The following is a 14,904-nucleotide window of genomic DNA, read 5'->3' as shown; positions in this document are numbered from 1 at the left end:
GGGTGATTATTGGAGGATACTGGGACACACTGGGGGGAACCAGAGGGCACTGGGAGGGACTAGAGGGTTACTGAGGGATCCTGGAAGGGCACTGGGAGGGACTGGGGAGTTACTGGGGGATTATCAGGACACAGGGAGAGACACTGGCAGGTTACTGGGCCATACTGGGGGTTACTGGGTGCTCACTGGAACATCACTGGGCCATACTGGGGGGCAGTGGGAGGTCACTGGGACACACTGGAACATCACTGGGCCATACTGGGGGGCAGTGGGAGGTCACTGGGACACACTGGCTGGTCACTGAGGGGGTTACTGGGCCGTACTGAGGGGCACTGGGATCCCCTAAACCCAGATGCGGTACATCTCCCCCCCGGACTTTGGGGGGCACCCCCAGGACTCCTCCCCTGGGGGCTGGGAGATCCCCTGAACCCCACTGCTGGGCTTTAGGGGACCCCCGGGCCCCCCTCTCTTTGGGGTCTCTGTGTGCTGAGTGTTGGGGGTCTCTGGGGTTCGGGGGGGGCATTGGATCCCCTTTCCCTGGGGTCGGTCCGCCGGGCCGGCAGGGGGCGCTGTGACGGGAGGGGTAATGGCGGGTCGCGGGTAATGCCGGCGGGTAACGCCGGCGCGCCTGCGCAGTGCAGCCAGGGCGCTGGGACAGCCCCACCCCCTTCCCCCGCGCGGGCTCCAGGCCCCGCGCTCTGACCCTCGGGAACCCCCGAACCCCTCGGCTAAACCCTCCCGAGCCCTCCAGCCTTCCCACCCACACCCGCGCTCCCCGCAGCCCCGAGCGGATCCCCAGAATCGCGCTCTCCGAGCGCAGCCGCACCTCCACCGCTACCGCTGCCCCGCAGACAACATGGCGCTCTGCGCACGCCCCGCCTCTCGAGCCCCCGCCGCAGCCAATCAGCGCTCGGCCCGTCCCCGCCCCGTCCCTGCCGGTCCCGCCCTGTCGGGTGAGCGGGGCGGGCACGGCGGGAAAGCGGCGGGGGGGAAAGAGCGGGGGGACCCCAAAGGGAGCGCGAGGGGCGGGGGGTCACCCCCAAAGGGAGCTGGGGGGAGCCGGGCTTTGAAGGGACGGTGGGAAAGGGGGGGAAAGCCACCTCCACCAGCACTTCCTCCACAGTGGAAATCCTCCACAAGGATTTCTCTTCAATTTGCCAAGGAAATTCTTCCAGATCATACTTCCATCTACAAGTCAGAACACCAGCCTGCACCAGGACTCCTGCTTGTTTTCCCTGCCCTTGCTGACAGGAGGTGCAGAGGCAGGATGTCAGCACTTCATCACCAACAGCCTTAACGGGGGATGACTCCACTTTTTAACCTTGGAAGAAGAGCAGCTTTTCCTTTTCCTCTCCTGTTTTTTGGGTTTAGTTTTTTTTTACCTACTGAATAAAAGAACACGTGTGTAAATTGAAATAATCTGAACCCAACTTTTCAGAAGACTGACACCTTTGAGCAGCTTCCTCTTAACCCTCTCTCCAGGCTGGAGGAGTGGCCAGATGAAGAGTTCTGGCTTCCAGAATGGCACAGCTGGTGGTTAGAGATTCATCCCACAGTTATCTAGAATATGCCCAAACTTGTTCTGCCCCTCCTAATTCCTAACTCAGACCAGTGGCTCCAAACCCACCATCTGGGAGGCTGATTAGGTTGGCAAGAACATTTCCCTGTGTGATAACAGTGTGGGCACAAGGACTGGGAGTGTGTCATAAGAAATCTGACTTGCATACATGGGGTAGGAGATAAAAAAACCACAGATAAGCAGAAAAGGTTTGCAAGGAAGAATTGGCAGCAAATCTGTGAGAAGATTAGTGCAGGTGACTATCAAATACAGGAGAAAACATGATGAAAGGAGTAACTCATGACTCTTTATCTGAGCTATGAAATGAACAGTAACTTCAGCCACTGATGAGAGATTTTTTTAAATACAGAAGTGAGTTTGCAGTTGTAGCATTTTCCCCATTAAAGCCTACAGCTGGTAAATAATAAAATAAGCAATTAAAAAGCAATCAAGCTTGCTGCATGAAAACCTCTCAAACAGGCTGCTTCAAACAACAACAGTCTTCTTGCTCCCCTCCTTCCCCCAAGCCCCAAAACTTCACCACATCTCAGGTCTGTACTGCTCACACACATCACTTGGCAGAGGAAAGCCACACAAAACAAAAGATAAAGAATAATTACTTGTTTTGGTAGGTACTGATGGTCACGTGTGTGGAATGGGAGGTCCCAAGAGGAGTGTCAGCTTGGTGGATGGTCCCTCTTGGGAAGTACAGTAAGTCACCTGGCTGCAAGAAAATTGATATATTTAGGGCACCAGGTCAAACCTTACTGCAGTCAGAGAAAATACTCCCTGAGCAGACAGTCTGACAATATATATCCTTTAGAATCACAAAATGGAGCAGTCCTGCAATGTACACTTTAATAACATAAAGAACACTAAGCCAGAAGTTCAGAACCTTAAACTTTCCAACCTGCTGTCAATATTTGCTGAAAATGTGAAACAAGGTTTTTAACATCACAGAACACACAGACTCCCACTGAGCTGCAGGAAGAGGACAAAGAAGCAGCTGAGAGGGACCTGCTGGTAACACAGTGGGCTGGCAGAGGAGCAGTGAAATGGGGATTTGGTCAGATCACATCAAAAGAAAAGGCTAGTATTCCACGAGAAAAGCCAAATATTCTGTAAAAATGGTAATCTGTTACAATACTGTTGTCTGAGATTTTCAGTTAAAGCACTTAAAAAACAGGTACGACCTTCCTCCTCCTCCTCCCTATCTTTCTTCTCACCTATGTAAATTAAAACTCCACACTGGAAAAAAAACTAGATAAGGAAAGTCAAGGCAAGAAAGGTGTAAAGCACATAAAATTGCCTCCAAGAAGGAAATAAAAGTTTACTTGTGGCTTGTCCTGTAAACACCTACAGAGTTGGACAGCACAGTCAAAGAAAACTGCCTTCCTTACCAGAGTGGGGACCACAGCAACCAAGAGTATTCTGAATTCTCTTCATTTGAAAGATGGAGAAAGGAAATATTCTAGAAAGATGTTTAGGGAGGAAATAGAGTCAAACAACAGCATCCCTCTCAGAGGCAGCCACAAAGAGACAACCAAACTTTGACAGCAGCCACCCAGAAGAAATGGGTCACAGGAAGTGAACAACAGCAAACAGAAGAAAAATAAATTAAAAACTTGGATAACTTTTAAGCCCATCATTATTCCATAAAAATGAAAGGCACTGAAGTCTGGTCCAAAATATTCCAGGAATGAAAAAGGGAACTGTAGTTTACCAGACTTTGCATCACCCAGTACACGATGACGATTGAATATTCCCCTCTGTCAAACAACACAGCTCATGATGTCAGCATCCCATCCAATGGGTCACACTGTTCCTAAAACACCTACACCATCCAACATGTCACACTATTCCTAAAACACCTACACCCAAATGCAGCTCTGGACACTGAGAAGAGCAGAGAGAGGCTCCATAACAGGCCAAAAGGCAGAGAAACTCCTGAGGATTCCAGCATGGAGCAGCACCACCAGCTGGACAAGTAACACTTCAAAAGCAGGTCAAACAGAACAGGACAAGCACCAGATTCCCTGCTGACACTCAGTAATCTTCATGAAATGTTCCTTTCATTCCAAAAATCAACCACCAACCAAACACTTGAATTTCAGGTTTGGAAAAAGGAAGAGCAATTAATACAGCAAGTTCATATGGGGTTTGGGTCATGCTTTTCTTTATCAGCCAAGGATAAATATTTAAATCTCATTCACCAGAACAGTGACAATGTTCAGTGCAGCAGTAAGTCTCAGTGCACAGGAGGATTAGCCTGAGGGATTACAGGCAGCATGTAAAAGCATAAAAATGTTTTAGAACCATACACAAACCCAGTGTTTTTTCTGCACACAACTCCACAAACATGACCTAGGAGTCAGGGTGCCCAACCTGGAGAGTACTAGTCAATTTACAGAAATAACTGGGGGTTTTGGCCCATTATTTAAATACTAGAAGCAAAGGATACCTTTAAAAAAGGATACAGACAACTCTCACCCAAATTTCTCGTGCTCGCAGTGTGCAAACCCTCCCCTCATTAATTTTTAGATGGCTACAATTCAGAGAAATTTAAATTTGAACTCATTTTTTTTTTGGTCTCTATTTAGAGACAACAGACAGAGGAGTTGTGAAGTGGGATCTGTTTTATCCTAAGGCAGGCATTTGGAAATCCCTGTTTCTCTCCAGTCACTTCAGTAAGTGCTAGAGAACTAACCCAAAAGGAACATCTGCCACACAAATAGCCAAAATTTCAGGTGAAAGAGGCTTATCCCCAACAGAGCATCAGAAACCTCTATAGGGTGCCCAGTGGGGGTAGATGGCATGAGTTAGAAATGCTGGATGTGAGGCTGCTGAATAACAAGCATAAGGAAAATGAAACTCCAGGTGTATTGAATGGAAATGAAAACATTAAAAAGCAAAATACACATATAAGGATTGGATTTTTTGATTTGGTTTAAGTGGGATAGTCCAATTTTTTCTTTATAACGCAGTGTATCTTTGTATGTTTCTTTTAGAAGTTGATTTAAAATGCATTTGGACCACAGGAATTCATCATATCAGTAACTTCTTAAAAACAGCAGGACCAACAAGCACAACCAGTCTGCTGTTACAGTCCAGCTGAAGAAAGAGCAAGTACTTAGTAAAGGGAAAAGGACTTGTAAATTCTTGGGGCCTGAATGAAGTGAAAATGAAAAAGCAGGTGCTAGAAAGCTTCTGCAGCTGTGAAAACAAACTTCTCTTTTTATCTAAGGGAAATACCAGGTCTGGAAAACCCAGTTTACATATTATGATTAGATATTACTATTAGTAAATTTTCAGCAAAAATGCGTAAGAAAAACGACTACAAGGAAACACAAATAAAAAAAAATAATTTTCCTATAATGTTTAGTGGGGGGGAGGGTTAGAAGCACACACACAACAGCAAACACTGCCATCAGCAAAAGCCCATGCACAATTTCCCAGGCAAGGTTGTGCTGTCCTACCTCAACATCATCATAGTGAGGAGGAAGGCCCTGGGATCCCTGGGCAGTGATGGAAACATTGGACCCCACCAGAGACCCAAAGTAGCACTCCAGCTTCTCCTGAAAATCTTCCACAGCTCCTCCTGTAAAAAAAAAAGATGCTGTTACTTGCTGAAGAGCTCAGGCAAGCCCAGCCCACATCCTCCCCATGGCTTGGGAAGAATGATCACATCAGGGACACAGAGGCTGGGAAGGAAGGTGCTCTGTACCAGTGTTTCTCCTGAAGGAGAGCACTGGAGATGCAAAGGGGATCTGCCAGGAGAGTCACTGCTAAGCCAAAAAGTCTGGTGCCCCAACCTGGGTTTGTTCTCTTCCCTGTGCCATCTTTAGGCTGCACAACCAGACAGACAAGGCTGAACAGAGGAAAATAACCCCACAAACAGCAGAACACCATAAGACAATAAGCACATGCAGGACCTGCATTCTCTCACCAGAGAGAACATACAAAGGTTAGAGACCTTTCACCAGTTACTCCAATCATTTGGGAATATTCAAAACCAAACTTGACTCATCCACACCCCACATGTGACAGACAAGGCACCGAAGGGAAACAGCAGAACGTGCCAAGTACCAGATCCACACAAGTGCAGCTTGGCCATTAAAGCTGACAGCAGCCAGGAACACTATACCTGGGACTCAGCTTGTATTTGGGATCTCATTTGGGTCCACCTCACAATTCAATTGTGTTGACACCTTCAAGGCTACCTGAATCAAAGCACCTCCAAGAATCCAAGTCCTTTACACAACTGTGCAGCACCACTGTCTCCTTCTCAAACTCAAGGACTGAGAACACTCAGCTAAAATGGGCTGGTACCTTTCCATGGTGCAATTCACTGGCAAGAACACTGGAAATATTTCACATGGTTTCACACCTTACCCTCCATTAAAGGGAAGTGGCTCAAAAGCCACAAAGTTTGCACAAGGAAACAGTGGGGCAGAAGGGATAATTTAAGCACAGATGCCTAATCATCAATTTTGTGCATTTGTTTTTTTTTCCAAACTTTTATGTGACAGAGCAAAATTTTAAAAAGAATATATTATTACACATATTATAGCATGAATCAGATTTTGTTCTTACTGCAGAGCAGTGAAACATGATGGACAGTGCAAAAGTATAAACTGTGTTTTAATACAGCTCATGTAAAGATTTCAGCAGGTCATCAATGTCAACCACTTCCCCTGGGGACAGAGATGAAGCCATGTCTAGTGCAACTCAAGCAAAACACACCACATTATTGAGCCAGCATCAATTATATCCAGTGAAACAATCCCACCTTAAATCTCTGAGGCTGATGAAACTGTATTGTTGCCTTTTTCTGGTCAAAATCCTTCTTCAGCTGCATGTAATTCACTTTGCCTTCTTTATTTATTATTATCTTTCTTGGGCATGGTCCCTGTTCAAGAGGAGAGAGGACCAAAACAATCAACCAGCAACACAACCTCAAGAGCTCACGGGCCCAGAGCAACAACTCTTCCCCTACCCAGTGGGATATCAGAGTATCCCGGGAACAGCTCTGGTTTCAGAGCCTCACTATTTGCTCCAAAGCATTAACAGTTTACAGAAGACAGGGAACATTGTTAGGCCTTCCTGTTGATGCTCTGTAATTACTACATTTACAAGTTTAAAACTTGTCAAATTTACCAGTTTAAGAACTAAAAGGCCAAGATTCTGCTTTCAGTCCTGTCGAGCTGTCAAACTTTGTTTATGTAGAACAAAAAGAATTCTTTCATACAAGCACAGACATTTCATTTTAAAGCTGGAAGTCATTTACTTTGTTTTTCCCAGGCAGAGAGTATGATTGTGTACCATTATGCAAAAATAAAGGTTTGGCTGCCAAATTCTCAGGAAAGTTAAGGGGAAAATCAAGTAACGGTAGGTAACTGTGCAAGTCTGGAAAGCCAACACCTGAGAAGTTTGAACGTGCTGATGCCATAATTTCTAAGTAAAAATGACAGCTCTACTCCCTACACCCATTTGATAGGAAATGCTATCAATTTGTTGAGATACTTTTATTTACACAGATCCCGTACTTTGAAACTTAAACTCCAGTTCTGGTATTTACATGCAGCACTAAGTTCTTCTGTGCAGCAGGACACCCTTGCTGGCCCACTAACTCCTGGGCAGTGTTTCATCAGCAGCTCCTGCACAGCCTGTCCCTCAGCAGTAACCAAGGGTCACCTCAGCCCTGCAGGAGGGAATTCACATCACCTCCTTCCTGAGAGAATGAACATTCCCAACTGCAGCACGAGGCAAGGGAATGCGTACAAAAGTAAAGACTGAAAATCAGTCCCTGACTGACAGCAAGATCTGAAGATGCTGCTGAAGGCACCAAGATCTAAAGCTGACATCCCCAAATGACAGCAACACAAATGCAACCAAGCCTGGATTAAGAGTTTTGAATTCCAGACCTAAATCCATTGTACCAACCTCTCAGCTCATTCACACTGATTTAAAGAAGTTACATTCAGATATTTACTATTCATAGAGCGCAGCTTCATTTACAACACGGGCTGTTCTGTAGCGTTCTGCTGGTTATTACAGCTGTTCCAAGCCCCCTGCCATGGGCAGGGATACCTTCCACAAGATCTAGTTGCTCAAACCCCCATCCAACAGGATCCAACCAGGCCTTGAGCACTGCCAGGGATGGGGCATCCACAGCTTCTCGGGGCAACCTGAGCCAATGCCTCACCACCCTCCAGCAGAAAAAAATTCTCCCTTACATTTAGTCTAAACCTAAACCGTTCAGCTTAAACCCATTGCCCCTTGTCCTGCAGCTACAGGCCCTCATAAAAAGTCCCTCTCCATCCTTCTTGCACCACTTAAGTCCTGACAGGCTGCAAGGAGGTCTCCACAGAGACTTCTCCAGATTGAGCCATCCCAACTCTCCCAGCCTGTCTCCGCAGCTGCTCCATCCCTCTCATCATCTTCCTGGCCTTCCCTGGACTTGATCCAAGAGGTCTGTGCCCTTCTCACGCTGGGAGCTCCAGAGCTGGATGCAGCGCTCCAGGTGGAGAATCACCAGAGCGCGGCAGAGGGGCAGAACCCCCTCCCTCACCCACGGCCCGCTGAATGGGATGCAGGATACGCCCGGATTTCTGGGCTGGGAGCTCAGCGCCAGCTCAGCCCCAACTTTCCATCCACCAGCACCCCCAATTCCTTCCGTGCCGGGCTGGAGGACAAAGCCCAGCGCAGAACCCCACACGGGAGCAGCTGCTCCCCGCCAGGGCTGTTCCCTCCCACACCACGGCAGCTCCCTGGGAAGCGGCGGGAATAGCGCCGGGCACAGTGGGAATAGCGCCGGGCACAGCGGGAATAGCGCCGGGCACAGCGGGAATAGCGCCGGGCACGGCGGGAATAGCGCCGGGCACGGCGGGAATAGCGCCGGGCACAGCGGGAATACCGCCGGGCACAGCGGGAATAGCGCCGGGCACAGCGGGAATACCGCCGGGCACAGCGGGAATAGCGCCGGGCACAGCGGGAATACCGCCGGGTACAGCGGAAATAATGCCGGGCATAGTGGGAATAGCGCCGGGCACAGCGGGAATACAGTAGGAAATCCGGCGGCATTCCAGTGTCATTCCAGTGTGTATTCCAGTGGGAACGCAGCAGCACTAAGGTTAATCAATCTGCTTCATACAACGGTGCCTGGGCTTCAGCTGCGTTATTTATTTTTTTTTTCCTGGACCAAAAATCTTCTTCTGGAGTCTCCCTGAGTCTCCCTCAAAGAAAACTTTGGAATCCTCACCGAGCACGTGAAAACTTCCAGAAATATTTTTGGATGCCTGTTAATGGTTTGGTTTACGTTGGCTAATGATGTCAGAAACAAAAGGAAATGTTAGGTAGGCTTTGCTGAAGCTTTGTTCTTGTGTACTGGCTTGAAGGATACGAAGCAGAACTAGCAGAAATAAAAAAGGTGGATTTTGGAAACCTCAGCAGCCTTACAGTGCACGGCTGATGTTGGTACAAAGTGACACTGCCATAAGTGTAACTAGAAGGACCTTTCAATGACAGGTAAGAGAGGGGACTGTGTCCTGTCAACAACTTAAGGAGGGAGAATAACAGAGCCTTGCACATCTCCAGCACCAGTTCAAATCCTTCCCTTTACGGAAAGTGGGTTTCAGTCTTGTTCCTCCTCACAGTGTGGTTGTTACACAGTCAGAACTTCTGCTTCCCTGGCACCAGCTGGATCATTTGGAACAAATGTCCTGATTCCAGTGGGTTCTGCATTCATGGATGCATCCAGCAAATTCCTGTGTGCTGAGCAGAGGAAGTGGCAAAGTATAATATATAGAAAAGGGGGGTGGAGGAGAGAAAAAGGCAAACGCTGCTCATACTGTTCAGTCCTTGTTCCTTTACCACCTGGACCGCTCTGTCGCCAGCTGACCAAAATATCCTGGTCACTTGAACGTGAAATAAGGATTAATCAGCGTGTGGCTGGGTTACCAGCAGAGAGATTTTGCCAGGGGTGAACCTGCAGCTGTCCTAATTGTAGAAATGTGTACAAATTAGATAAAAAAATTTAAGTTTCTCTAGAAAGCTTTTTTTTCATAGGCCTGTGAGCTTCAAAGAAAAAGAAGACAATCTCCACTTTCTAATTCTGAGTTCATCACTACATCCCTCAACATCCAGGACATTTTGCAAAATTTATTAAACTTCAAATATTTTAATGTAAATGCTCACCAATAGTTGGGATATTCAAAGTGAAAAATAGGTCACTGTCATGAAATTCTCTTTATTTCTTTCATGAGAATTAGCAAGCTTTGAAGAAGGAAGTAGTTCTCCAGACTTAAAAGGTTGCATCACCTAAATTAACACTCACAGGATGGGCGTACCAGCAGATGCTAAAAATAGAGAGGCCACATCCTGCACCTCAGCCGGTCACAGACACCCTTAAAAGATGTTATTTCTGTTCCAAAAATCCACAAAGTACCTCAGCCTAACTGCCTGGACACCATCAGGGTGAATACTCAAACAAATACACATTTACATAATGGCTGTGGTGTTTTTAATTTGCTGTGGGACATAAACCCCACACATCTGACCGGCTGCAAAACCAGTAGGAATGGGGAAATACTTTTGAGTACCTTTTTAAAGACTTCCGGGCTGATCTGGAGAGACAAATTGGCTAAAAGTATTTATTCCCATCCCAGTGGGGAAGGTAACACAGCTTCAGAGGAGGGTGGTGGGCGCTGTAACCAGCCCTCTAGCACCCCCCAGACGAGAAATAATGCGTTTAAATACCGTTTGTTATTTTTAACTACTAATACAAGCAACAGATTTCTGAAGTGTAATTGATCCCGGTATCATCCCTGTCACTGCCTTAAGAAAATAAAAATTATAACCTTTGCTGTAAAAATATCCAGTCAAGTTTCATCAGCATTTACAAGGGCCTGTAGTGACAGCACAAGGAGGAATGGCTTCAAACTGAGAGAGGGCAGGTTTAGATGGGATATTACGAAAAAAATTCTTCCCTGTGAGGGTGGTGAGGCACTGAAACAAGTTACCCCAAGAATTTATGGATGCCCTATCCCTGGAAGTGTTCAAGGCCACGTTGGATGGAGCTCTGAGCAACCTGGGATAGTGGAAGGTGGAAGGACTGCCAATTCCAGCACAGGGCTCCTGCAAGCACACGGCTCTACCTCCACCCTGGAAAGAAAGCCCTTACCCTCCATCTCTCATGTGCAGTTGTTGGGGCAGCCTGGGCACTCAGTGGGCAGCAAGAGCTTTCTGTGGTGGCACCTTTTGTCTGGCAGGAATCTTCAGTTGGATTCAATTTTGGGGAGGTGGGACCGGCCATTGCAGCGCAGGGCTGAAAAAAGAGAGCAACAGCCCTTTTTCCCAGGAAAGCAAGCCTGTAACCTTTGGGTTTCAGGTGCAGTTGGTGGGTTTTACAGATTGGTCAGGGGCTGCAATGTGGTTCTTTAGATGATTACTTCGAAGGCGAGATTAAGGCACAAAACTCCAAATGTTAGGTCTCAAACAGACAATTTGCTTTCTTTGTAGCAATAAGTAATGGTAAAATCGAGGCGGGAGGGGAGAAGAAGAGGGAGAGATAGGGAAAAGGAAAGTACAAAAAGGTTACCACCCCCAGTGAGAGATCCAGGTGTAGTCAGCCTCAGGCAGTCACGGAAGGGCCGCTGGAGAGAAGCAGGGGGGAAACAGACTGGATGCAAGACAGACAGGAGACGGAGCAGGTGGGACATGAGCAGGACAGAGGCAAGCAGGATGGAGCGAGGAGTGGGGACCAGCAGGGGACCCTGGCCAACACTGACTGGGCTCACCACCACGCTGGGCACTGCCTTAAATCCCCCCCTGTGGGCGCTCACTGGCCAGCCTGGCACCGGGCACACCTTTACACGATGTTGAATGGCTAAGCTGCTGGTATACAGGCAGGCTGGCTCTGCCAAGGCGGGAAAATGTACCAGCTTTCTGTTGGAGACTCTCCAGGGGTTCCCCAAGACTCCAGCAAGCAGTCTAAAATGTTTTCCTAGGCTGACGAAGACAGCCCTGCAAAGAGCTAAAGCCGGTGTCCGCAATTCTGTTCAGTCACTGGGCTCCAGGGGAGGTTCCTGGTAGCCTTTTCACTTGGAAAGTACATCACCTGATGGAAATACTTTCGTTAGTGTGAAGTGGTTAATTGCTGCTTGGGACACTTTAAAGGACTTGAAAGAAGCCTTGCACAAGGAGCTTAATTGCTCCAGTAACACCTATAGAGCCTCCATGGGACAGATAATTACCAGTTCCTTATTGCAGAGGTCAATATCAAAGCAAAGTAGAGAGTAAGAAATAAAAAAATCTATTACAACCAACAACTGGTCCTAGCAGTCAAAGCTTCCAGGCTTTCTTTCCTGGGGGAAAGGGCTGCTGTTCCTTTCTTTCAGCCCTGAGCTGCAATGGTCAGTCCCACCTCCCCAAAACTGAACACAAATGAACATTCCTCCCAGACAAAAAGGTGCCACCACAGAAAGGTCTTGCTGCCCAAGAAGTGCCCAGGCTGCCACACAAACTGCACCTCAAAGCCAGAGGATGCAGACTTTTTTCCTGAGGGAAAGGGCTGCTGTTCCCTTTTTTCAGCCCTGCACTGCAATTGCCAATCTAACTCCCAAAATTGAATCCAAATTAAGATTCCTGCCAGACAAAAGGTGCCACCACAGAAAGCTCTTGCTGCCCAAGAAGTGCCCAAGCTGCCCCACCAACTGTACCTCCAAGCCAAAGCTTCCAGGCTTTCTTTCCTTGGGGTAAGGCTGTTGTTTCTTTCTTTTCGGAACCCTGCACTCGACTCCCAAAATTGAAGACGGACAAAGATTCCTCCCAGACATGAGGTGCCCAGTCCAGGCCTCCCTGGACACTCTGCCAGTGCCACATCAAGATCCTGTACAGCAACACGTGCTGGGTTGTGTCCTACGGCAAAAGCAGGTGTTCCCGACTCCAGGGCTCTTCCCCGATCCAGTATGGCAAGAGCAGGAGACGGAGTATCTCGGCACCTCAGTTACTTCTGGCAAGAGACTCCATCCCTCCCAGAGCCTCTGGGAGACCTGCCGGAGTCACACACAGGAGTCCCTCTGGCCAGGTCTCCCTGGGGAAGAGGGAAGAGCGGGGAAGAGCAGAGCCCGCTCCTCGCCGAGGATGCACATGGCAGCAAAAGGCTGCGGGTAGGAGTGGGAGCCCAGGCCATTGCCGTCTAAGATTCCCAGGAGCAGGTGGCCCAGCAGCCCCTGTCCCCAAGACACCGGTTCTCAATCCACGGCTCCCGGGAAGCTGCGGCTTTGCCGGAGGAGAAGATCCTTTCTCTGGATCTGGACAAGATCGTCCAGTGACGAAGGCAAGTGCTTCCAACTCCAGGGCTGTCTCTTGAGCCGCCTCTAGAGTAGAATATCAGGGAATATCTCCGCATCTCTGTTCCTCCCTGCGATAGCCTCCATCCCTTCCCCAAGCTCTGGCAGTCCTGGTGGACTGCAGGCAGATTAGCCTCTGCCTAAGGGACAAAATCCAGCCTATACGGCAAGGACTTCAAGTATTTCAGTTTTGAGCCAGTAGGGCACTGCAGTACTGTTGTGTAAACACTAAATAAGGAGAAGGGGAAGGAAGAAAATAGAAACTTTTTTTTTTTTGGTTGCAAATAGGTTTTTTTCACGTGGGTTTAGGGTGGATATTTGGGAAAGGTTCTTCCCTCCGAGGGTGGTTGGGCACTGGACCAGGCTCCCCAGGGCAGTGGTCACAGCACCAAGGCTGGCTGAGTTCAGGCACACGGTGTGACTCTTGGGGTCGGTGCCGTGCTGGGCAAAGGCTTGGACTCGACGCTCCTTGTGGGTCCCTTCCACCTCAGCACGTTCTGTGATGGTGCGATGAGTTCCCTCTCTTTCAACACTTTTGTTCTTTTTAGGGCTCCTCGCTGCCCGGGGGGCGAAGCCCGCCTTCCGCGCGCCTGCTTCCCTGGCCGTTGTGGCGGCCGCAGCCAGGCGCTGAGTGCCCGCTCCCGGGCGGGCTCGGCCGCTCGCTCCAGGAGTGGGGGGGCAGCGCCGGCGCCTCGAGGATTCCCGGGATTCCCTCGCCGGTTTCCAGGCAACGCTCCCCGCGCGCTCCTCGCTCCAGGGCCGAACGTGCGCAGCCAATGGGAGGCGGCGGAGTGGGCGGGGCGAGGCGGGGATTGGGCGGGGCGGGGGCGGGGCCGAGAGGGGCGTTTGAGGGGATTTGGGTGGGAGCGGGAGCGCTGCCGCTGAGCGACCTCCGGTGCGCGGCCCCCGGGCAGCGGCCCCAAGACCCCCGGCGAGTGGTCCCCGGTGCGCGGCCCCGGGGGAAGGACCCCCCGTGCGCGGCCCCCCGGCGAGTGGCCGCTGGTGAGCGACCCCCCGTAAGTGACACCCGGTGTGCGACCCGCGGGGAAGAAGCCCCGGTAAGTGACCCCTGGGGAGGTACCCCGGTGAGCGACTCGCGGTGAACAACCCCTGGCAAGTGACCCCCGGGGAGGGAACCCCAGGGAGGGACCCCCGGTGAATGACCCGCGGTGAACAACCCCTGACAAGTGACCCCCGGGGAGGGAACCCCGGTAAGTCACCCCCGAGGAGGGACCCCCGGTGAGTGAGCCCCGGGGACAGTCCCCCGGTGCGCGGCCCCCGGGGGTGTCTGTCCGGGGCTGGGCGCGTTCCTTCCCCGTGCAGAGCCGAGCGGGGCCGTGGCGGGAGCGGGGCCGGAGCGGAGCCGGCCGGGGGGGCAGAGGGGAGCCCTGAGCCGCCTTCTGCCGAGGGGGCTGCTGGAAAGGGGCCTGCGCTGGGAGGAGCGGGGGACGTGGCCCGAGGCTGAGGCAGGGGAGCTTCAGGTCAGCTCCTGGAGAAAGGTTTCTGGCTGTGTTTTTCGGGGGGGGCTCGGGCACTGCAATGGGTTGCCCGGGCGGAGCCAGCACGCCGGCAGGTGTTTCAGAGGCGCCTGCATCTGGCCATGGCTGACACGCTTTAGTGGTTTGGGGGTTGCTGGGGCAGTGCTGGGCTGACAGAGGGACTTGATGGAATCATGGAACGTGCTGAGTTGGGAGGGTCCCACCGGCACCGTGGAGTCCAGCTCCTGAGTTTTAGGCACCACTAAAGGAACTGAATCTGCATCGAGCTGTTTGGCTCCAAAAACTCTTCTGCCCCTAGTCTACACTGCCAAGTAAAACAAAACAGATCGTGCAAAATAGAGGCCTGTGTTCCCCCCAAAGGGAAGGCAGGCAGTTACAAACCAGGACAATAAATCAAAGCTCAGAGCTTGCATTCATGGTCCCCACAGTTGTATGACACATCAAACCAGTCCGCTGTTACCCATGTAGAACTCTCATCAGGAACCCCAAACTTTCT

The 14,904-nt window shown here is 50.2% G+C and overlaps 1 long non-coding RNA gene across 1 annotated transcript; it reads right to left on the bottom strand.

Annotated features, from left to right (window-relative positions):
• Nucleotides 1–1,741: 1,741 nt before the first annotated feature.
• LOC113985719 lies at nt 1,742–6,731 on the bottom strand. Its single transcript, XR_003539932.2, has 3 exons — nt 6,348–6,731; nt 5,035–5,156; nt 1,742–2,282 (listed from the first exon to the last, which is right to left on the bottom strand). It is a non-coding gene; the product is annotated as an uncharacterized LOC113985719 (long non-coding RNA).
• Between the last annotated feature and the right edge of the window lie 8,173 nt (nt 6,732–14,904).

This window comes from Pipra filicauda, unplaced genomic scaffold (genome assembly GCF_003945595.2).
Source record: "Pipra filicauda isolate LSUMZ 115617 unplaced genomic scaffold, ASM394559v2 scaffold317_size908105_pilon, whole genome shotgun sequence".
In the NCBI taxonomy this organism is placed as follows: Eukaryota; Metazoa; Chordata; class Aves; order Passeriformes; family Pipridae; genus Pipra; species Pipra filicauda.
Note: the sequence above shows the minus strand (reverse complement) of the source record. Positions and strands in the feature narration are given on the sequence as shown.